The sequence below is a fragment of the Hemicordylus capensis genome, chromosome 2 (genome assembly GCF_027244095.1).
Source record: "Hemicordylus capensis ecotype Gifberg chromosome 2, rHemCap1.1.pri, whole genome shotgun sequence".
NCBI lineage: Eukaryota > Metazoa > Chordata > Lepidosauria > Squamata > Cordylidae > Hemicordylus > Hemicordylus capensis.
Window position 1 is genome coordinate 162805510 of NC_069658.1, and position 23977 is coordinate 162829486.

A 23977-nucleotide genomic window follows, 5' to 3' on the forward strand; every position below is an offset into this window, starting at 1 on the left:
GGCTAGAAGGACTCAGTATCACTTACTGCCTGGCTTTGTGTTTTCATTTTTGAATTCCTGTGTGTCTCCTTGGTTCCCTGTGCCTGCCTCTCAATTTGTGTGCCAAGGTAGGCTTGAGGTGAATATGCCCTAAATATTTTGTTTTCTCAGTATATTCTCACGGGGGCTGGGGGTGGGAATAGGAAATTGTGAGTAATTCCTACTGAGCATTAAAATATTTGGAAAACATTCTCCAAATAATTCTCCCAGCAGCCTCATTGGCAAATGAGAGCTGAACTTTTAATCTGCTTAGAAATGCAGATACAGTTAATTCCCCAGCAGTTATAGCCCATTATTGCTGTGACACCTCCTCCTCTCCCATACTTAATTGACAGATTCACTGTAAAACTGACTCCTGATTCAGTAAGAATTTCCCTTTTTTGTTACTTTGATTTTTAAAATTAATCTCAGCCTGTTCAGAATCATCATAGCATGAATGTTAGCATTGAGGAACAGGAGCAGCCCATCAAGACACACGTTTATGTCCTCTTTTCTGCAAACTGACCTTGGAAAAGCAGAATTAAACACAAAATTGTGAAATGTAAAACCCCACATTTGGTGTGCTGATTGTGTGGTGTCTGTTTACCACAAGACAACTGGAGTATGACTCAGGGAGGCGTGAGTTTGAATCCCCCACTCAGCCATGAAAGCCACTGTGTGTGACTGTGGGACATGCTTGTCTCTCAGCCCAAACTACATCTCTGATGGTTGTGAGGATAATAATAATCATGTAAAAATACGACGATGGATATTCATATATTGCTTTTCAACAGCAGTTCCCAAAGCGATTTACAAAGAGAAATAAAAATAAAGATGGCTCCCTGTCCCCAAAGGGCTCACAATCGAAAAAGAAACCTAAGGCAGACACCAGCAACAGCCACTGGAGGGATGCTGTGCCTGGGTTGGATGGGGCCTGTTGCTTGCCCCCTGCAATGGTAAACCCAAAGAAAACCACAGGGCTCTGTGGGCGCCTGGAGTCAAAATTGACTTGACAGCACACTTTACCCTGCCATAGAAATATATGGCACTGCCTATATTGCACTGTCCTCTTTGCCTTCTCCATACTCCATAATCTTAATCTTGACCAATCCCAAACTGAAAGAAGTGTGCACACAAATTCTAAACTTCAGACAAAGATCTTCATAAAGAGAAGAATAGGCAGCAGACACTTACCCATTGTTCCAAGAAAAGAGGTCAATCTCTCTCTCTCTCTGTATTAAGATTAAGAGAGGCTAGAAAACATCCCGTTCCTTTTTACCAAGGCCCTCTTCATAACGTGGAGTAGCACAGGGCCAAGAGGCTGCACTAGCAGTCTGACAGCCCCCACTGGATGCTGCCTCTATCAGGAAAACCCCAGGGCCTCAGGCTTCCCATCTGCCAGAGGGACTTACCTACCCTATAGGGTTGATTTGCAGATTGAAACAAGAGACACTCCACACGATTCTCCTTCCCTCCCTGCAACTCCCATGGGCCTCCAGAGCATCTCTTCCCCACACCTGCTCATTTTGGTCCCAGACAGGGATTGCACGGCCTGGCTCAGATAAGCCCTGTGCAGTAGTCCTGTTCAGGTGTTACATCAACCGTAGATGCTGAAACCAAGATGTACTGGTTTCAATACTAGTACTGGTTTCAGTGCTAGATGTACTGAAACCAAGTACAGCATCCTCTAGAGCAGAGATTCTCAACATTGGGTCCCCAGATGTTATTGGACTTCAACTCCCATAATCCCCAGCCAAAGGCCACTGGGCCTGGGGATTATGGGAGTTGAAGTCCAATAACATCTGGAGACCCAACGTTGAGAATCCTTGCTCTAGAATATGCTCTGTCCCTCACGTCCACACTCCAGCCCCACACTATCCATGAGTACAACATTCAAATACTATAGTCACAGATTGTGTGGGCTAAAGAACACGTCAGTGTGAGGATGAGGTGTGCTACTGGAGAATGCTGTAGCTGGGCACAGCATCCATGCTTATATAAGACCTGTACAGGGCTAGTGAATACAGTACCTATGATGCAGAAACTGGCACTTACCCAGATCACAATGGAATGTGGAGAATCCATGCATCTTTGATTGTGTTGAAAATTAGGATATCCCCATGGAGATGGTGGGCTCTGCACTACTTCCTGCACATTGCTACATCCCTAAGGATGCTCTGGACACTGCTCTTAGACCCATCCAAAGATATGTTCTTGCCTAGAAATCCGGACAGTTGCATTTGTAAAACAATAGCAATAGAGAGATGGGAGGGGGGATAAGAAGAATGCCTTAGCTCAATGCTTTATCTGCATACATCCACAGTAGTTAGGGTACAATGTAAAGGGACTGAAGTGAAACTTCATTTACATGTCAGAAATGTGGTACTTCTCTAGGCCATGACTGGACACTAGGAACCAAGCAGGAATCTCCCACAGCTTATTTGGGGGCTCTCCTGTCAGCCTGCACAGCTTTTCTGAGGGAGAAGCAAGGCCGATTTTCTCCTCGGAAACAAGGGCTTTTCTGATTAGGGCTCTCTCTAGCTGGGAGGTTTTTTTCATGCGAGTTTGCGTTAGCTTATGCAAGGAATGGCACGGGGAGACAAAACTAGGGCCCTATACCTAGCAGTCCTTGCACTGGTTAATCCCACTATGTTCTGTCCACACCAGGGCAAGGTGTAGGGAGCTTCTTGGGTTGGGGTTGCTCACCTGCTCCTCCCTTTGAGGTTTAATCTTTTAAAATGGAGGTATCTTGTAGGTAGGGATGTGCACGGAACCGCCAAACTGCGGTCTGGAACTGGGGTGGGGGTAGCTTTAAGAGTGGCGGGAGGGCTTACTTACTCCTCCCGCCTCTTTCCTGCTCTGGCGCCGTAAGTTTAGTAGTAATTGGGGCGGCAGGATACCTCCCTGCCGCCCCTTCCCCGCTGTTGCTGTAAAACTCCCAGGAGTCCTTTGCGTGCACACGCGCACATCGTGCACGCGCTTCACGTCTCTGTGATGTGCACGCGCGCAAAGGACTCCTGGGAGGTATCCTGCCGCCCCAATTACTCGTAACATTACGGCACCAGAGCGGGAAAGAGTCGGGAGGGGTAAGTAAGCCCTCCCGCCGCTCTTAAAGCTACCCCCCCCACACCTGAACCGGAACGCCAAGGTCCGGACCGTTCCGGGCCCATCCCTACTTGTAGGGATGTGGATGAATCAAGATCTGTGCACAGATTCACAGCACCGTTTTGGCCCCTTTAAAAGGGAGGAGAGAGCAGGTGCCTGCCTATTCCTCCACCTCTCCATGCTGCTTCCTACTGCGATGGCGCTACCCCCAGTAGCCCTGGTGCAGCGGAGCAGCAGCAGCAGCAGCAGCACACACATGGCCTCTGCACATCTTGGTTTGTGCACATCCCTAGTATGTTGCTGCCCCTGCTAACTGAGGAAAGAGGCACCACCTTTTCAAAAGGTGACTTGGTCATATTGAGCAGTGGGTGGAGCAATTCTTCCTATCCAATTCCAGCATAACACCCCTCCATAGTAGTAAACCACTATGGCCTGGTTTACACAGTCATTTGAAGCTAGGTTTAATGTGGGTTACCAGCATTGAAGTGATTGTGTGAACCAAGGTGTTAACCTGAGATTCCCACCTTGACATGGGTTCATGCAATCACACTAATGCTGGTAACCCACATTAAACCTAGATTCAGACTATTCTGTGAACAAGCCATATGTTGTTGTTGTGTTAAGATTTTTTAAAGATTTTGAGCCCTTTGGGGAAAGGCAACCATCTTTTTCCTTTCTTCTATGTAATAATAATAATAATAATAATAATAATTCAATTTCTATACTGCCCTTCCAAAAATGGCTCAGGGTGGTTTACAAAGAGAAATAACAAACAAATAAGATGGCTCCCTGTCCCCAAAGGGCTCACATTCTAAAAAGAAACATAAGACACACACCAGCAACAGTCACTGGAAGTACTGTGCGGGGGGTGAATAGGGCCTGTTACTCTCCCCCTGCTAAATAAAGAGAATCACCACGGTAAAAGGTGCCTCCTTGCCAAGTTAGCAAGGGTTCCTTTAAAACCCTTGTTGCTCTTGTTGAAAAGTGATATAGAAATATTTGACATTGTAGTTGTTGCTGTGGACTTCTGGTAGTTCAGCCAATTTTGTTGCTCGTCTAGTCATCATGGTGGATGATTAGTGCTCGATTGTCTCTTATTTAGCCAGTGTCTTCATTATTTCCCCACTTGTATTTCCATTTTAGCAAAACAGTGCAATAGTGACTAGAACTCCCAGCATCATTTTCTTTTCTTTTTTTAATGTAGGAACAGAAGAAGCTGCCATATACTGAGTCAGACCATAGATCCATCTCTCTCACTATGGTCTACACAGACTGGCAGTGGCTTCTCCAAGGTTGCAGGCAGGAATCTCTCTCAGCCCTATCTTGGAGAAGCCAGGGAGGGAACTTGAAACCTTCTGCTCTTCCCAGAGCAGCTTCATCCCCTGAGGGGAATATCTTGCAGTGGTCACACATCAAGTCTCCCATTCATATGCAACCAGGGTGGACCCTGCTTAGCTAAGGGGACAAGTCATGCTTGCTACCACATGACCAGCCCACCTCTCTGTAGCTGCAGGATGTATGGATTTGGATAGGGGCCAGGGTGCAGAGGGATGGGGATCCAGTCTTCTGCTCTTGTGCCAATTACCAGCTTAGATCTCCATATTCATCACGGAAAGGAAAGCTTATGGGCATTTCCCCTTCAACAGCTAACAAATTCTGGTAACAATTAGCATTAGGGCTATGGATTTGTGGGGAAGCATTATACCCCTCCTGCACACTACAAACGTCATCCAAATCAGCCCCTCCCTTTGTGGCTTGCTTTATTGAAGGGAGGAGAGGGCATTAGGAGTTCCAAAGAGATCCTGAAATACACTCCTTCTGTGTTCAAATACACCCCACCCATTGACTATTTATCCTGTCTTGAGATTCAAGGTATAAAGAGAGTCTTTGGTCCTAGCAAAAATACGTAATTTCTCCCTACAATCAGGCTCTGAAACTACAGGCTGCTTAGCTTAACTTCTGTGCCAGGTAAATTGATGGAAAGCATACTTAAGGACAAAATTGTTAAACAAATAGAAGAATAGGCCTTGCTGAATGAGAACAGGTTCATATGTGGTCTGGTAACAGAAGGCAGGAATAAATGGGCAGTTTTCACAATGGAGGGAAGTGTGAAGTGGGGTCCCCCAGAGATCTGTACTGGGACCAGTGTTATTCAACTTATTCATAAATGATTTAGAAATTGGGGTAAGCAGCTAAGTGGCCAAATTTTCAGATGACACTCAACGATTTCGTGTAGTGAAATGCAAAACAGATTGTGAAGAGCTCCAAAAGGATCTCTCTGAACTGGGTGAGTGGGCGACAAAATGTCAAATGTGGTTCAATGTAAGCAAGTGTAAAGTGATGCATATTGGTATTTTAAAAACCCCAACTTGACATATACACTGATGGGGTCTGAGCTGTCAGTGGCTGACCAGGAGAGAGAGCTTGAGGTCATGGTGGACAGCTCATTGAAAGTGTCCTCAGTGTGCGACAGCTGTGAAAAAAGGCCAATTCTGTGCTAGGGACCATAAGGAAGGGGACGGAAAATAAAAATGTTAGTATTATAATGCCCTTATACAAATCTATGGTGTGGCCAGATTTGGAGTACTGTGCACAGTTCTGGTCACCGTATTTTAAGAAGGACATTGTCGAACTGGAAAAGGTGCAGAAGAGGGCAACCAAGACAATCAGGGGCCGAGAACTAGGGGCATATCTAGGGGAAATAGTGCCTAGGGCAAGCACTGAAATTGCACTCCTGTCCAAACAGGGATGATGGGACTTGTAGTCAACAATATCTGGAAATGCCTGTTAAAAGGAACACTGTACCATCTAGAGTAGAACACTGTACCATCTAGACATGGTTGTTGATCAAAACCTGAAAACATGAGCCATCTCTGTAAAAGACTTAGAACAACAGTCAGGAGTTATGTGAGGATTCCAAGTTTCATTTTCAGTCTCATCTCATGCTTTAAAAAAACAAAAAACAAAAAAGTGACTTTGTCCTAGAGGATCACCTGCCCAAATAGCCACTAGCAAAATAGGGGAAGAAGAAGGTGGTGGTGGTGGGGTGTCTATAAACCAGTGAATGATTCCTGCCAGCCTTTGTCTTGTGATGACTGTTGGCTCATGATGGGGTATATGTGCATTCACCACACTAGTGCTTACTTTGCCACCAGGAGGGAGGAGGATACATTAGTTTGCCACACGAGACAGAGGAATTTGCATTTGCAACAGGAGCAGACAGCCAAGTTCTGGCAGGGCCAAAACCAGCCCCTGCCAGACTAAGAAATCATTGTAATTTGCCCCTTCCTGTCACAAGCAGTGTGCTGTTCTTTTATTATTGACTCTAACTCTCAGATATCCTAGTCATGGATGGAAAATTCAGGGTCAATTTACAAGAGACACATTTTCTATATGGAAGTTTCTTCTGTGCAGGTGTTGTGCAGAAAGTTTTGTGTAGTGACCACCAGGGGCATAGCAAGGTTGGAATGGGCCCAGAGATGAGATTTTAAAATGGGCCCCCAGCTCCTCAAAGTCCAGGGCCTCCACACATCCCAGGCCCCCAAGGATTTAAGTCTGATATTTCAAAATAAGTATGCTGCCTGGAAATACATTTCACTGAATACACACACGCACACTTCACAGTATATAGTGATAGACATTGAGTACTATATATTTGTGCTACTTTTAATGCCTAGAACACACCAGAAACACTAATTATTAAAATGGCCTCCTCGCTGCAGATTAGCAAAGGAGACTTTCAACCATGCAGGGTGAGCCTATGTTTGTTTTCTCAGAATTCTTGAACAAATTCAGTCAAGTTTGATTCCAGGAGGTTTTTCACATGAGGCTTTTAAAGCCCTTTAACACACACCTCCTCTGGAATGGAGGTGCTGCATTCACATGTTGGCCAGATTTATCCTGAAGTCCCTACAAGTTATTGGGGAGCAGTTCACACGCAATTCAGGTTTTTCCACTGCTCGTTAGAGTGCAGCCTGATTGATATCCAGAGTATGAGAAGATGCTCTTATACAAAAGTTCTCATGTCTGAGCAAGTTACAGTCTTCATATGCTCATTGTAAGAGAGCAACTAATCATTGGTTTGACTCATGCTGTAGGACACTATGTAAACAATTGAAGAGTATTTACAGACAGTATAGATCGGGCTCAGAACACTCCCACCAATCTATTTTCAGATAAAGAAAACATACAAAAGCCGTCTCAAATTTGCTAAACATCAAGCCTCACAAAATGACAATGGATATTCATATACTGCTTTTCAACAGAAGTTCCCCAAGCGATTTACACAGAGAAATAAAAATAAAGATGGATCCCTGTCCCCAAAGGGCTCACAATCGAAAAAGAACCCTAAGACAGACGCCAGCAACAGCCACTGGAGGGATGCTGTGCTGGGGTTGGATGGGGCCTGTTGCTTGCCCCCTGCAGTGGTAAACCCAAAGAAAACCACAGGGCTCTGTGGGCGCCAGGAGTCAAAACTGACTTGACGGCACACTTTACCTTACAAATGCCATCGGTATATAAATATCAGAGCATCAGCACTTTAAAAGGTGTCTCTTTGCTCAGTTAGCTGGGGTAGCTGCTAATTGAGTCAAGTTAAGTAGCTAATTGCTAAACTTTATTTTCTTAAAACTACTTGCTTTCATAAAACTCCCCTGCCTTGTCTAGCACTCCTCTGTGTATATGGAGATTGTAGCAAATCCGAAGAGATCAAAGGTAAAGGTAAACTGTGCCGTCGAGTCGGTATCGACTCCTAGTGACCAGGAGTGGTTTACCATTACCATCTCCCATGCAGTACGAGATGATGCCTTTCAGCACCTTCCTGCTGCTGCTGCCCCATATAGGTGTTCCCCATAGTCTGGGAAACATACCACCAGGGATTTGAACCGGCAACCTCTGGCAGTCATGTCATTTCCCTGCTGTGCCATTGAGTAGCTCCTAAGAGATTAGCAAAGCATAAGAAATCTTTCTCTATTTCACAGTGTTGAAGAACCTCTTGAATTTGTCTTCCCAGAAGATGGAGAGGTAAGTCTGACTCCTACCACCTCCAGAGGCCAGACTGTCAGAGAGCTACATAGGAAAAGACAGCAGTCCACAGATATCAAAGGTGTTGAAAAAGGAGCGTACTTCTTCTCTGTTGCTACTGAGTGCAGCACTGAACGCTGCCAATACGAGAATGCAGGTTTAGGCTAGGCAGTAGGAATGCTTTCCCAGATGGGAGAAGGGTTGCCAAGGTTACCTCATGGAGTCCTGGGCTCCTCTTTGCTGATGGTTTTCAGACAGAAGCCAGATAACGATGATCTCCAAGGAGCCTTCCCACTCTAAAATGCCATGATTCTGCTGTGATTGTCACATTGAGTCTGCAAGGGATCTGCAAGTCCCGTCCCCCCCCGACACCCAGACTGATTCTATTTGCCCCCCAAGTTGACTGCAGTTATGAGGAAGCAGATTTAAGCTAAGCCTTGAGAATAATTTCCCACAGGAGAGATGTCTGCAGAGGCACACACAACCATCCCAAGAACAGATATAGATAGTATAGAGGTACACTCGCACATATACTTGTGAACACTTTTTTAATGTCAATAATTGGTAAAGAGGGACCAGTGATGCATGGATTTATTTTTCTGATTGAATCCCTTCCCTTGATGGGAGTTGCAGCCCAACAACATCTGGGACCAAGTTTGAGAATCTCTTGTCTGTTGGCTTCCCAGAGGCATCCAGTGAGCCCCTATGGGGAAACAGCATGCTGGATTAGATAGGCCTTGGGTCTGATCCAGCAGGGCTGTTAGATTCTTAACAGTCAGGTATGATGGGAGTTGTAGTCCAACTTCTATTTCCAGTCATTCTCTTCAGCCTGACCTACTTTACAGGACTATTGTGAGGATAGAAGAATTGCATATTTGGAGGTCCCGGCAGTAAGGGCAGATATAAATTCCAGAAGCCAAGGGTTCTTAAAATTGGGTCCCCAGATGTTTTGGGACTAGAATTCCCATCATCCTCAGCTACAAAACCTTGCAGGAGTATTGCATGTCTTGTTGATCAAAAGGGAATCATGCATGTTTGGAATGGAAGGGTCCTTGTAAGAGCCCTGAAAAGTCAGAAGTTAGATTACACAGAAGTTATATTAGAAGTTACAAATATTTTAAAGTTGATGCTTATGCTTTATTTTAAAAATATTTATATATTTCATATTGAAAAGACTCTTGGTTAAAACAACGCAGGGTTGTGTACAGCCCATCGGATCCCTCTACTACCTCTTGGTTTCTCCCAAGACGTGCTCAAGAGAGAGTTCCATAAAGATCTGCTTCCACAGACATGACACTTTCATCTTGCTTCTGCTTCCTTGCAATAGCTGCCACTTGGAGGGGTGGGGAGGGATAGCTATTCACAGCAATTAGCCAAGAAGCTAGGGATGCCCCACCTGTAGCTCAGCAGCTGCTGTTGGACTAGAACTCGCATCATCCCCAGCTGCTGTGTTGAGACTACAGATGATCACCCCCATCAAAACTGGTGGCTGGGGATGATAGAAGTTGTAGTATGGTGGGGGTTGTAATCCAACACTGTGATAACAAATATAGTCCCCTGATGCAAATCCATGGTGAAAAGCATCGTGAAAGAAAGCATCAGGGTTTGGGCAACAGCTTGTATAAGGGGGCTGGATAAAGAAATCAACATGAAAATAGGAAGGTTGAAACTAAGGGTCAATAAGGGAAGGCCATTAAAGTAACACATTCATCTGAATTTAAGATGCTATTACCCCAAAAGATTTGATGTTAAAATTCAGGGTCACGACGTAAATTCAGAATCCTGCTGTTTTAGGTAAATAAATGTTTAACATATATTAAACTGCCACCCATTCCTGGAGGGCCGTCCGCCCGTTTGTTCCTTCCTCCTGTTGCCGGACCCCACAAGGCTTGGCGTTCCTTCCTCCTGTTGCCGGACCCCACAAGGCTTGGCGTTCCTTCCTCCTGTTGCCGGACCCCACAAGGCTTGGCGTTCCTTCCTCCTGTTGCCGGACCCCACAAGGCTTGGCGTTCCTTCCTCCTGTTGCCGGACCCCACAAGGCTTGGCGTTCCTTCCTCCTGTTGCCGGACCCCACAAGGCTTGGCGTTCCTTCCTCCTGTTGCCGGACCCCACAAGGCTTGGCGTTCCTTCCTCCTGTTGCCGGACCCCACAAGGCTTGGCGTTCCTTCCTCCTGTTGCCGGACCCCACAAGGCTTGGCGTTCCTTCCTCCTGTTGCCGGACCCCACAAGGCTTGGCGTTCCTTCCTCCTGTTGCCGGACCCCACAAGGCTTGGCGTTCCTTCCTCCTGTTGCCGGACCCCACAAGGCTTGGCGTTCCTTCCTCCTGTTGCCGGACCCCACAAGGCTTGGCGTTCCTTCCTCCTGTTGCCGGACCCCACAAGGCTTGGCGTTCCTTCCTCCTGTTGCCGGACCCCACAAGGCTTGGCGTTCCTTCCTCCTGTTGCCGGACCCCACAAGGCTTGGCGTTCCTTCCTCCTGTTGCCGGACCCCACAAGGCTTGGCGTTCCTTCCTCCTGTTGCCGGACCCCACAAGGCTTGGCGTTCCTTCCTCCTGTTGCCGGACCCCACAAGGCTTGGCGTTCCTTCCTCCTGTTGCCGGACCCCACAAGGCTTGGCGTTCCTTCCTCCTGTTGCCGGACCCCACAAGGCTTGGCGTTCCTTCCTCCTGTTGCCGGACCCCACAAGGCTTGGCGTTCCTTCCTCCTGTTGCCGGACCCCACAAGGCTTGGCGTTCCTTCCTCCTGTTGCCGGACCCCACAAGGCTTGGCGTTCCTTCCTCCTGTTGCCGGACCCCACAAGGCTTGGCGTTCCTTCCTCCTGTTGCCGGACCCCACAAGGCTTGGCGTTCCTTCCTCCTGTTGCCGGACCCCACAAGGCTTGGCGTTCCTTCCTCCTGTTGCCGGACCCCACAAGGCTTGGCGTTCCTTCCTCCTGTTGCCGGACCCCACAAGGCTTGGCGTTCCTTCCTCCTGTTGCCGGACCCCACAAGGCTTGGCGTTCCTTCCTCCTGTTGCCGGACCCCACAAGGCTTGGCGTTCCTTCCTCCTGTTGCCGGACCCCACAAGGCTTGGCGTTCCTTCCTCCTGTTGCCGGACCCCACAAGGCTTGGCGTTCCTTCCTCCTGTTGCCGGACCCCACAAGGCTTGGCGTTCCTTCCTCCTGTTGCCGGACCCCACAAGGCTTGGCGTTCCTTCCTCCTGTTGCCGGACCCCACAAGGCTTGGCGTTCCTTCCTCCTGTTGCCGGACCCCACAAGGCTTGGCGTTCCTTCCTCCTGTTGCCGGACCCCACAAGGCTTGGCGTTCCTTCCTCCTGTTGCCGGACCCCACAAGGCTTGGCGTTCCTTCCTCCTGTTGCCGGACCCCACAAGGCTTGGCGTTCCTTCCTCCTGTTGCCGGACCCCACAAGGCTTGGCGTTCCTTCCTCCTGTTGCCGGACCCCACAAGGCTTGGCGTTCCTTCCTCCTGTTGCCGGACCCCACAAGGCTTGGCGTTCCTTCCTCCTGTTGCCGGACCCCACAAGGCTTGGCGTTCCTTCCTCCTGTTGCCGGACCCCACAAGGCTTGGCGTTCCTTCCTCCTGTTGCCGGACCCCACAAGGCTTGGCGTTCCTTCCTCCTGTTGCCGGACCCCACAAGGCTTGGCGTTCCTTCCTCCTGTTGCCGGACCCCACAAGGCTTGGCGTTCCTTCCTCCTGTTGCCGGACCCCACAAGGCTTGGCGTTCCTTCCTCCTGTTGCCGGACCCCACAAGGCTTGGCGTTCCTTCCTCCTGTTGCCGGACCCCACAAGGCTTGGCGTTCCTTCCTCCTGTTGCCGGACCCCACAAGGCTTGGCGTTCCTTCCTCCTGTTGCCGGACCCCACAAGGCTTGGCGTTCCTTCCTCCTGTTGCCGGACCCCACAAGGCTTGGCGTTCCTTCCTCCTGTTGCCGGACCCCACAAGGCTTGGCGTTCCTTCCTCCTGTTGCCGGACCCCACAAGGCTTGGCGTTCCTTCCTCCTGTTGCCGGACCCCACAAGGCTTGGCGTTCCTTCCTCCTGTTGCCGGACCCCACAAGGCTTGGCGTTCCTTCCTCCTGTTGCCGGACCCCACAAGGCTTGGCGTTCCTTCCTCCTGTTGCCGGACCCCACAAGGCTTGGCGTTCCTTCCTCCTGTTGCCGGACCCCACAAGGCTTGGCGTTCCTTCCTCCTGTTGCCGGACCCCACAAGGCTTGGCGTTCCTTCCTCCTGTTGCCGGACCCCACAAGGCTTGGCGTTCCTTCCTCCTGTTGCCGGACCCCACAAGGCTTGGCGTTCCTTCCTCCTGTTGCCGGACCCCACAAGGCTTGGCGTTCCTTCCTCCTGTTGCCGGACCCCACAAGGCTTGGCGTTCCTTCCTCCTGTTGCCGGACCCCACAAGGCTTGGCGTTCCTTCCTCCTGTTGCCGGACCCCACAAGGCTTGGCGTTCCTTCCTCCTGTTGCCGGACCCCACAAGGCTTGGCGTTCCTTCCTCCTGTTGCCGGACCCCACAAGGCTTGGCGTTCCTTCCTCCTGTTGCCGGACCCCACAAGGCTTGGCGTTCCTTCCTCCTGTTGCCGGACCCCACAAGGCTTGGCGTTCCTTCCTCCTGTTGCCGGACCCCACAAGGCTTGGCGTTCCTTCCTCCTGTTGCCGGACCCCACAAGGCTTGGCGTTCCTTCCTCCTGTTGCCGGACCCCACAAGGCTTGGCGTTCCTTCCTCCTGTTGCCGGACCCCACAAGGCTTGGCGTTCCTTCCTCCTGTTGCCGGACCCCACAAGGCTTGGCGTTCCTTCCTCCTGTTGCCGGACCCCACAAGGCTTGGCGTTCCTTCCTCCTGTTGCCGGACCCCACAAGGCTTGGCGTTCCTTCCTCCTGTTGCCGGACCCCACAAGGCTTGGCGTTCCTTCCTCCTGTTGCCGGACCCCACAAGGCTTGGCGTTCCTTCCTCCTGTTGCCGGACCCCACAAGGCTTGGCGTTCCTTCCTCCTGTTGCCGGACCCCACAAGGCTTGGCGTTCCTTCCTCCTGTTGCCGGACCCCACAAGGCTTGGCGTTCCTTCCTCCTGTTGCCGGACCCCACAAGGCTTGGCGTTCCTTCCTCCTGTTGCCGGACCCCACAAGGCTTGGCGTTCCTTCCTCCTGTTGCCGGACCCCACAAGGCTTGGCGTTCCTTCCTCCTGTTGCCGGACCCCACAAGGCTTGGCGTTCCTTCCTCCTGTTGCCGGACCCCACAAGGCTTGGCGTTCCTTCCTCCTGTTGCCGGACCCCACAAGGCTTGGCGTTCCTTCCTCCTGTTGCCGGACCCCACAAGGCTTGGCGTTCCTTCCTCCTGTTGCCGGACCCCACAAGGCTTGGCGTTCCTTCCTCCTGTTGCCGGACCCCACAAGGCTTGGCGTTCCTTCCTCCTGTTGCCGGACCCCACAAGGCTTGGCGTTCCTTCCTCCTGTTGCCGGACCCCACAAGGCTTGGCGTTCCTTCCTCCTGTTGCCGGACCCCACAAGGCTTGGCGTTCCTTCCTCCTGTTGCCGGACCCCACAAGGCTTGGCGTTCCTTCCTCCTGTTGCCGGACCCCACAAGGCTTGGCGTTCCTTCCTCCTGTTGCCGGACCCCACAAGGCTTGGCGTTCCTTCCTCCTGTTGCCGGACCCCACAAGGCTTGGCGTTCCTTCCTCCTGTTGCCGGACCCCACAAGGCTTGGCGTTCCTTCCTCCTGTTGCCGGACCCCACAAGGCTTGGCGTTCCTTCCTCCTGTTGCCGGACCCCACAAGGCTTGGCGTTCCTTCCTCCTGTTGCCGGACCCCACAAGGCTTGGCGTTCCTTCCTCCTGTTGCCGGACCCCACAAGGCTTGGCGTTCCTTCCTCCTGTTGCCGGACCCCACAAGGCTTGGCGTTCCTTCCTCCTGTTGCCGGACCCCACAAGGCTTGGCGTTCCTTCCTCCTGTTGCCGGACCCCACAAGGCTTGGCGTTCCTTCCTCCTGTTGCCGGACCCCACAAGGCTTGGCGTTCCTTCCTCCTGTTGCCGGACCCCACAAGGCTTGGCGTTCCTTCCTCCTGTTGCCGGACCCCACAAGGCTTGGCGTTCCTTCCTCCTGTTGCCGGACCCCACAAGGCTTGGCGTTCCTTCCTCCTGTTGCCGGACCCCACAAGGCTTGGCGTTCCTTCCTCCTGTTGCCGGACCCCACAAGGCTTGGCGTTCCTTCCTCCTGTTGCCGGACCCCACAAGGCTTGGCGTTCCTTCCTCCTGTTGCCGGACCCGCACAAGGCTTGGCGTTCCTTCCTCCTGTTGCCGGACCCCACAAGGCTTGGCGTTCCTTCCTCCTGTTGCCGGACCCCACAAGGCTTGGCGTTCCTTCCTCCTGTTGCCGGACCCCACAAGGCTTGGCGTTCCTTCCTCCTGTTGCCGGACCCCACAAGGCTTGGCGTTCCTTCCTCCTGTTGCCGGACCCCACAAGGCTTGGCGTTCCTTCCTCCTGTTGCCGGACCCCACAAGGCTTGGCGTTCCTTCCTCCTGTTGCCGGACCCCACAAGGCTTGGCGTTCCTTCCTCCTGTTGCCGGACCCCACAAGGCTTGGCGTTCCTTCCTCCTGTTGCCGGACCCCACAAGGCTTGGCGTTCCTTCCTCCTGTTGCCGGACCCCACAAGGCTTGGCGTTCCTTCCTCCTGTTGCCGGACCCCACAAGGCTTGGCGTTCCTTCCTCCTGTTGCCGGACCCCACAAGGCTTGGCGTTCCTTCCTCCTGTTGCCGGACCCCACAAGGCTTGGCGTTCCTTCCTCCTGTTGCCGGACCCCACAAGGCTTGGCGTTCCTTCCTCCTGTTGCCGGACCCCACAAGGCTTGGCGTTCCTTCCTCCTGTTGCCGGACCCCCACAAGGCTTGGCGTTCCTTCCTCCTGTTGCCGGACCCCACAAGGCTTGGCGTTCCTTCCTCCTGTTGCCGGACCCCACAAGGCTTGGCGTTCCTTCCTCCTGTTGCCGGACCCCACAAGGGCTTGGCGTTCCTTCCTCCTGTTGCCGGACCCCACAAGGCTTGGCGTTCCTTCCTCCTGTTGCCGGACCCCACAAGGCTTGGCGTTCCTTCCTCCTGTTGCCGGACCCCACAAGGCTTGGCGTTCCTTCCTCCTGTTGCCGGACCCCACAAGGCTTGGCGTTCCTTCCTCCTGTTGCCGGACCCCACAAGGCTTGGCGTTCCTTCCTCCTGTTGCCGGACCCCACAAGGCTTGGCGTTCCTTCCTCCTGTTGCCGGACCCCACAAGGCTTGGCGTTCCTTCCTCCTGTTGCCGGACCCCACAAGGCTTGGCGTTCCTTCCTCCTGTTGCCGGACCCCACAAGGCTTGGCGTTCCTTCCTCCTGTTGCCGGACCCCACAAGGCTTGGCGTTCCTTCCTCCTGTTGCCGGACCCCACAAGGCTTGGCGTTCCTTCCTCCTGTTGCCGGACCCCACAAGGCTTGGCGTTCCTTCCTCCTGTTGCCGGACCCCACAAGGCTTGGCGTTCCTTCCTCCTGTTGCCGGACCCCACAAGGCTTGGCGTTCCTTCCTCCTGTTGCCGGACCCCACAAGGCTTGGCGTTCCTTCCTCCTGTTGCCGGACCCCACAAGGCTTGGCGTTCCTTCCTCCTGTTGCCGGACCCCACAAGGCTTGGCGTTCCTTCCTCCTGTTGCCGGACCCCACAAGGCTTGGCGTTCCTTCCTCCTGTTGCCGGACCCCACAAGGCTTGGCGTTCCTTCCTCCTGTTGCCGGACCCCACAAGGCTTGGCGTTCCTTCCTCCTGTTGCCGGACCCCACAAGGCTTGGCGTTCCTTCCTCCTGTTGCCGGACCCCACAAGGCTTGGCGTTCCTTCCTCCTGTTGCCGGACCCCACAAGGCTTGGCGTTCCTTCCTCCTGTTGCCGGACCCCACAAGGCTTGGCGTTCCTTCCTCCTGTTGCCGGACCCCACAAGGCTTGGCGTTCCTTCCTCCTGTTGCCGGACCCCACAAGGCTTGGCGTTCCTTCCTCCTGTTGCCGGACCCCACAAGGCTTGGCGTTCCTTCCTCCTGTTGCCGGACCCCACAAGGCTTGGCGTTCCTTCCTCCTGTTGCCGGACCCCACAAGGCTTGGCGTTCCTTCCTCCTGTTGCCGGACCCCACAAGGCTTGGCGTTCCTTCCTCCTGTTGCCGGACCCCACAAGGCTTGGCGTTCCTTCCTCCTGTTGCCGGACCCCACAAGGCTTGGCGTTCCTTCCTCCTGTTGCCGGACCCCACAAGGCTTGGCGTTCCTTCCTCCTGTTGCCGGACCCCACAAGGCTTGGCGTTCCTTCCTCCTGTTGCCGGACCCCACAAGGCTTGGCGTTCCTTCCTCCTGTTGCCGGACCCCACAAGGCTTGGCGTTCCTTCCTCCTGTTGCCGGACCCCACAAGGCTTGGCGTTCCTTCCTCCTGTTGCCGGACCCCACAAGGCTTGGCGTTCCTTCCTCCTGTTGCCGGACCCCACAAGGCTTGGCGTTCCTTCCTCCTGTTGCCGGACCCCACAAGGCTTGGCGTTCCTTCCTCCTGTTGCCGGACCCCACAAGGCTTGGCGTTCCTTCCTCCTCTGTTGCCGGACCCCACAAGGCTTGGCGTTCCTTCCTCCTGTTGCCGGACCCCACAAGGCTTGGCGTTCCTTCCTCCTGTTGCCGGACCCCACAAGGCTTGGCGTTCCTTCCTCCTGTTGCCGGACCCCACAAGGCTTGGCGTTCCTTCCTCCTGTTGCCGGACCCCACAAGGCTTGGCGTTCCTTCCTCCTGTTGCCGGACCCCACAAGGCTTGGCGTTCCTTCCTCCTGTTGCCGGACCCCACAAGGCTTGGCGTTCCTTCCTCCTGTTGCCGGACCCCACAAGGCTTGGCGTTCCTTCCTCCTGTTGCCGGACCCCACAAGGCTTGGCGTTCCTTCCTCCTGTTGCCGGACCCCACAAGGCTTGGCGTTCCTTCCTCCTGTTGCCGGACCCCACAAGGCTTGGCGTTCCTTCCTCCTGTTGCCGGACCCCACAAGGCTTGGCGTTCCTTCCTCCTGTTGCCGGACCCCACAAGGCTTGGCGTTCCTTCCTCCTGTTGCCGGACCCCACAAGGCTTGGCGTTCCTTCCTCCTGTTGCCGGACCCCACAAGGCTTGGCGTTCCTTCCTCCTGTTGCCGGACCCCACAAGGCTTGGCGTTCCTTCCTCCTGTTGCCGGACCCCACAAGGCTTGGCGTTCCTTCCTCCTGTTGCCGGACCCCACAAGGCTTGGCGTTCCTTCCTCCTGTTGCCGGACCCCACAAGGCTTGGCGTTCCTTCCTCCTGTTGCCGGACCCCACAAGGCTTGGCGTTCCTTCCTCCTGTTGCCGGACCCCACAAGGCTTGGCGTTCCTTCCTCCTGTTGCCGGACCCCACAAGGCTTGGCGTTCCTTCCTCCTGTTGCCGGACCCCACAAGGCTTGGCGTTCCTTCCTCCTGTTGCCGGACCCCACAAGGCTTGGCGTTCCTTCCTCCTGTTGCCGGACCCCACAAGGCTTGGCGTTCCTTCCTCCTGTTGCCGGACCCCACAAGGCTTGGCGTTCCTTCCTCCTGTTGCCGGACCCCACAAGGCTTGGCGTTCCTTCCTCCTGTTGCCGGACCCCACAAGGCTTGGCGTTCCTTCCTCCTGTTGCCGGACCCCACAAGGCTTGGCGTTCCTTCCTCCTGTTGCCGGACCCCACAAGGCTTGGCGTTCCTTCCTCCTGTTGCCGGACCCCACAAGGCTTGGCGTTCCTTCCTCCTGTTGCCGGACCCCACAAGGCTTGGCGTTCCTTCCTCCTGTTGCCGGACCCCACAAGGCTTGGCGTTCCTTCCTCCTGTTGCCGGACCCCACAAGGCTTGGCGTTCCTTCCTCCTGTTGCCGGACCCCACAAGGCTTGGCGTTCCTTCCTCCTGTTGCCGGACCCCACAAGGCTTGGCGTTCCTTCCTCCTGTTGCCGGACCCCACAAGGCTTGGCGTTCCTTCCTCCTGTTGCCGGACCCCACAAGGCTTGGCGTTCCTTCCTCCTGTTGCCGGACCCCACAAGGCTTGGCGTTCCTTCCTCCTGTTGCCGGACCCCACAAGGCTTGGCGTTCCTTCCTCCTGTTGCCGGACCCCACAAGGCTTGGCGTTCCTTCCTCCTGTTGCCGGACCCCACAAGGCTTGGCGTTCCTTCCTCCTGTTGCCGGACCCCACAAGGCTTGGCGTTCCTTCCTCCTGTTGCCGGACCCCACAAGGCTTGGCGTTCCTTCCTCCTGTTGCCGGACCCCACAAGGCTTGGCGTTCCTTCCTCCTGTTGCCGGACCCCACAAGGCTTGGCGTTCCTTCCTCCTGTTGCCGGACCCCACAAGGCTTGGCGTTCCTTCCTCCTGTTGCCGGACCCCACAAGGCTTGGCGTTCCTTCCTCCTGTTGCCGGACCCCACAAGGCTTGGCGTTCCTTCCTCCTGTTGCCGGACCCCACAAGGCTTGGCGTTCCTTCCTCCTGTTGCCGGACCCCACAAGGCTTGGCGTTCCTTCCTCCTGTTGCCGGACCCCACAAGGCTTGGCGTTCCTTCCTCCTGTTGCCGGACCCCACAAGGCTTGGCGTTCCTTCCTCCTGTTGCCGGACCCCACAAGGCTTGGCGTTCCTTCCTCCTGTTGCCGGACCCCACAAGGCTTGGCGTTCCTTCCTCCTGTTGCCGGACCCCACAAGGCTTGGCGTTCCTTCCTCCTGTTGCCGGACCCCACAAGGCTTGGCGTTCCTTCCTCCTGTTGCCGGACCCCACAAGGCTTGGCGTTCCTTCCTCCTGTTGCCGGACCCCACAAGGCTTGGCGTTCCTTCCTCCTGTTGCCGGACCCCACAAGGCTTGGCGTTCCTTCCTCCTGTTGCCGGACCCCACAAGGCTTGGCGTTCCTTCCTCCTGTTGCCGGACCCCACAAGGCTTGGCGTTCCTTCCTCCTGTTGCCGGACCCCACAAGGCTTGGCGTTCCTTCCTCCTGTTGCCGGACCCCACAAGGCTTGGCGTTCCTTCCTCCTGTTGCCGGACCCCACAAGGCTTGGCGTTCCTTCCTCCTGTTGCCGGACCCCACAAGGCTTGGCGTTCCTTCCTCCTGTTGCCGGACCCCACAAGGCTTGGCGTTCCTTCCTCCTGTTGCCGGACCCCACAAGGCTTGGCGTTCCTTCCTCCTGTTGCCGGACCCCACAAGGCTTGGCGTTCCTTCCTCCTGTTGCCGGACCCCACAAGGCTTGGCGTTCCTTCCTCCTGTTGCCGGACCCCACAAGGCTTGGCGTTCCTTCCTCCTGTTGCCGGACCCCACAAGGCTTGGCGTTCCTTCCTCCTGTTGCCGGACCCCACAAGGCTTGGCGTTCCTTCCTCCTGTTGCCGGACCCCACAAGGCTTGGCGTTCCTTCCTCCTGTTGCCGGACCCCACAAGGCTTGGCGTTCCTTCCTCCTGTTGCCGGACCCCACAAGGCTTGGCGTTCCTTCCTCCTGTTGCCGGACCCCACAAGGCTTGGCGTTCCTTCCTCCTGTTGCCGGACCCCACAAGGCTTGGCGTTCCTTCCTCCTGTTGCCGGACCCCACAAGGCTTGGCGTTCCTTCCTCCTGTTGCCGGACCCCACAAGGCTTGGCGTTCCTTCCTCCTGTTGCCGGACCCCACAAGGCTTGGCGTTCCTTCCTCCTGTTGCCGGACCCCACAAGGCTTGGCGTTCCTTCCTCCTGTTGCCGGACCCCACAAGGCTTGGCGTTCCTTCCTCCTGTTGCCGGACCCCACAAGGCTTGGCGTTCCTTCCTCCTGTTGCCGGACCCCACAAGGCTTGGCGTTCCTTCCTCCTGTTGCCGGACCCCACAAGGCTTGGCGTTCCTTCCTCCTGTTGCCGGACCCCACAAGGCTTGGCGTTCCTTCCTCCTGTTGCCGGACCCCACAAGGCTTGGCGTTCCTTCCTCCTGTTGCCGGACCCCACAAGGCTTGGCGTTCCTTCCTCCTGTTGCCGGACCCCACAAGGCTTGGCGTTCCTTCCTCCTGTTGCCGGACCCCACAAGGCTTGGCGTTCCTTCCTCCTGTTGCCGGACCCCACAAGGCTTGGCGTTCCTTCCTCCTGTTGCCGGACCCCACAAGGCTTGGCGTTCCTTCCTCCTGTTGCCGGACCCCACAAGGCTTGGCGTTCCTTCCTCCTGTTGCCGGACCCCACAAGGCTTGGCGTTCCTTCCTCCTGTTGCCGGACCCCACAAGGCTTGGCGTTCCTTCCTCCTGTTGCCGGACCCCACAAGGCTTGGCGTTCCTTCCTCCTGTTGCCGGACCCCACAAGGCTTGGCGTTCCTTCCTCCTGTTGCCGGACCCCACAAGGCTTGGCGTTCCTTCCTCCTGTTGCCGGACCCCACAAGGCTTGGCGTTCCTTCCTCCTGTTGCCGGACCCCACAAGGCTTTTCCAGTTGTTTTCTCAGGAGTGGGACAGGACTTCGCTAACTAATGAACCAAGGTTGTACCAAGTATTATTTCCTTTCTCATTTTGTCTTATTTTATTTCAATTCTTTTGTCTGTCCTCGGTTCCCTTTTCTTGTTTCCCCTGGAACTATATTTGGGGCCCTTCAACTTTATTTGGGCAATGTCCCCCAGAAGTTTGGTATGTGTAACTTTTGTACTTTTAATTTGCCTCTATCTTAATTGGTATCTTTAAATTTTTGTACAGCCTATTGGATCCCTCTGCTGCCCTTTGATTTCTCTTGGACCAGCTCGACAGATGTTTCCATAGTAGTCTCTTTCCACATGTTTCATGTTTGTGCTGCTTGTTTGCTGTAGCTGCCACTTGAGCCCTCATGCTAAATATGCTAAATAAAATAAACGTGTGGTTTTGTGGGGCAGCGGGTGGGGCTATCTATTCATAGCATTTAGGCTCTGGCCGGGTGGAGTTGTGGTGTTAAGAGGGGGCAGGGCAGCAAACTGATTCTCTACAGAGCAGACATCCAAAAGCAAGAGAAATGGCACAGAGGAAGCCGAGAGGCTACAGATTGCCCGACGCTCCCCAGCTCTTGTTGGATTACAACTCCCATCATCCCCAGCTTCTCTTGTTCAGGACTACAGCTCCCATCACCCCTTGCCATAAAGCTTGGCTGGGGATGATAGAAGCTGTCCTCCAATCACCCCCGGCCACCTTGTATTGTGGCATGAGTTGATGGGAGTTCAACAACAGCTAGAGAACCTCAGGCTGGCCACACCTGCAATAACAAATACAGTCCCCTGATGTAAATCCAGATCTTCTTATGAAGAGAACCATCACGTTTTGAGCAATGGCTTGTTGGGGGGGCGGATAAATAAATCAACATGAAAACCAGGCAGTTGAAACAGAGGGTCGTGAAGAAAACACCACTTAAGTAGCTCACACTTGTTTCCTTTTTCTTCTCTCTCCGCTATACCAGCAAAGAAGAGCTTCCCTTTCAACATCTAACAAAGGATCCCATCCTGCTTCTGATGCACTATTATCAACACAAGTGCTGAGGGTTGCCTCGGCCGGGTAAATATGCATTGACACAATGGCAAATCTCTCTGGTGGCTGAGCGGAATGGTGGGTCCTAGAGAAGGCAGGAAGAGGATGAGGAGAGCAACCCCACAACAGATGCCCATTCCCTTTTTGACTAGGTTTGCAAAAGCCTCGTGTACACTCAAGGTCATGAGGCTTTTGCAAAGAGGGGGCATAGTTTCCCGGGAAATGACTTCACCCCAGGAGTGGAATCCACACCTTAGTTTACAGAGCTCCCTTCAAACTAGTTACTGAAGTTGCAGCCCAGGTTTGCACCCGTTCCCCCTGTCCCATCTCTTGATTCCGAGTCTGGGTGCCCGACCCCCCTCCCTTCCCCTGGCTCCGCATCCATTGCGGGGTGCAAATGTCACATCCAGTCCTGGCAGGGTGCAAGAAACAAGGCTGGGCCCCACAGTGAACCAGTCTGTAGGGCCAAGCAGGGGGGCAGAGGGTGCGCTAGTGAAAGCGATCCCCGCCCTCTCTTGGCCTTCTGCAGGGACACCTCGGCATCCACTCACCCCCCTCAGGTGACAGTGTGGGATTAGCCGGTCGCCATTTGGGGCCGAGTAGGAATTTTCCCCATCCACCCGGATTGGCCTGGAGGTGGCTGGTTTTTTGCCTACTCTGCACTGTTGCACTGGAAGGGATTTCTGATCTGGCGGATGTTAGGAGTGGTGCCGCTAAATAGTGTAGCCCCTTGGTCACCATGGCAGGTCCGGGGGGGGGGATGTAGTGCCCCACCCCATTGGTGGCAGGTGCGATTTCCCCCAGCTACACTCTAGTTCTCTGCTAAAATGAGTCAATAAAGTGATGGCCCTAGTTTCAACCCATTTCCTGTGTGCTGTCGTTTATTTCTGGGTGTGGGTGCAAAGGGACTTCATGGCAGAATGCTTGCAAGACAGTCTCAAGTAGCATTGAGTGTGAGCTATAGATCCACAAAGGCAAGCTTTACAAAGAGGCAGAATCCGAAATTCAGGAGAAGCATGAGTTGCTCCTTCTGCTCTAGCCAGGTCTTCTGCTCCTCCAACCCCACAAATGGCGGTCTGGTTCATACTCACACAATCAAGTGGCAAAGCTCTGCATAGACTGTATCACTTCAGGCTGCAAGTGGAAGGTAGGGTTTTTAAATGCTCTCCCTCATAATAGTTTAAAAAAAATAGCATGTTGGGAACAAGTGTTCAACTCAGGGGTACAAACAGAGAAAAAGCTTAAGGAGCACCTCATTAATTTTATTTTGTGGATAGGTATGGGCTATTAGAGGCACAGTGGGGAAGTAACTTGCCTAGGGAGCAAGAGGCTGCTGGTTCAAATCCCCGCTGGTATATTTCCCAGACTATGGGAAACACCGATATCGGGCAGCAGCGATATAGGAATATGCTGAAAGGCATCATCTCATACTGCCGGGAGATGGCAATGGTCAACCCCTTCCCAATTCTACCAAAGACAACCACATGGCTCTGTGGTTGCCAGGAGTTGGCAGGTGGTGTGATAAAATGCAGGGGAAACTGCTCAATTGGTTAAGGGCGATGTGCACTCTTGGTTCAGTCTAACCCTTTCCCTTCAGAGCTATTTTTCGATGTGCAGGGATCTTCTGTGGGGAGGGATGCACAAATCACACATCTGCAGCTTGAAGTGATACAATCCAGGAAAAGGTTACTCAGTGATTTTGCTGAATGTTTCAAGTATTGTCAGCAGTCTGTCTGTGAGCACAGCAAAAAGAGAGAATCTGGTGTTTAGTAGGTGCCAGCATGAATTTGTCACACTGGAGTAATCTCTCCTCCTCTTTTAACAGAGTTACTAGTTTAGTAGAGGACAGGGATGCTGTGGACAAAGTGTGCCTTGATTTCTGCAAAGCATTTGACTCAGTCCCCACAATATCCTCCTTGACCTCTGTGGAGAATGGGGCCAAAAACTCCATGTTGTAGGTTTGTTTGGTCTTTATTTTGATTTATATTTAAAATGGCTGTCCATTCACCACTTGCGTTGCTGGAGTAGATGAAACCTTGACCTTTTCTCTACGCTGGGGTTGTTTTTCTGGATGGTGTTCATCCCTGCCCCACCCCCCACCCCTAAGTTCTGGTTTGTGTTTGCCCTGATTGGCTAATCCAGGGCGCTTTCCAGATTACACTCTGAAATTATGCAGGGATTGTGGTGTCACAACACAGGAAGTATGGAAGCACACTGCGCAGATCAGACATTGTTGTAGGGTTTAATCTGGAAAGCGCCCTCAGGAGGTGGGCAGAGTTCCAGGGATTCAAAGGGGAGGTTGGAACAGTTTAGGGAGCAGGAGAGCAGTTGGAGGAGCTGAATCGCAAAGAAGAGAGCTGAAGATCACACAGAGGAGCCGGATCCCTCTT

General features: G+C 53.5%; 1 long non-coding RNA gene across 4 annotated transcripts in view; it reads left to right on the forward strand.

Annotated features, from left to right (window-relative positions):
• Positions 1-22450, forward strand: part of LOC128344670 (uncharacterized) — a 33378-nt gene extending 10928 nt beyond the window's left edge. For 3 of the 4 annotated variants that reach the window (XR_008315980.1, XR_008315981.1, XR_008315979.1), the window contains one exon: positions 8103-10134. This is a non-coding gene — a long non-coding RNA (uncharacterized LOC128344670). Of the gene's footprint in view, positions 1-8102; positions 10135-21519 lie in introns of those variants that run through there. The other variant, XR_008315982.1, reaches the window with a different exon arrangement.
• Positions 22451-23977: the final 1527 nt, after the last annotated feature.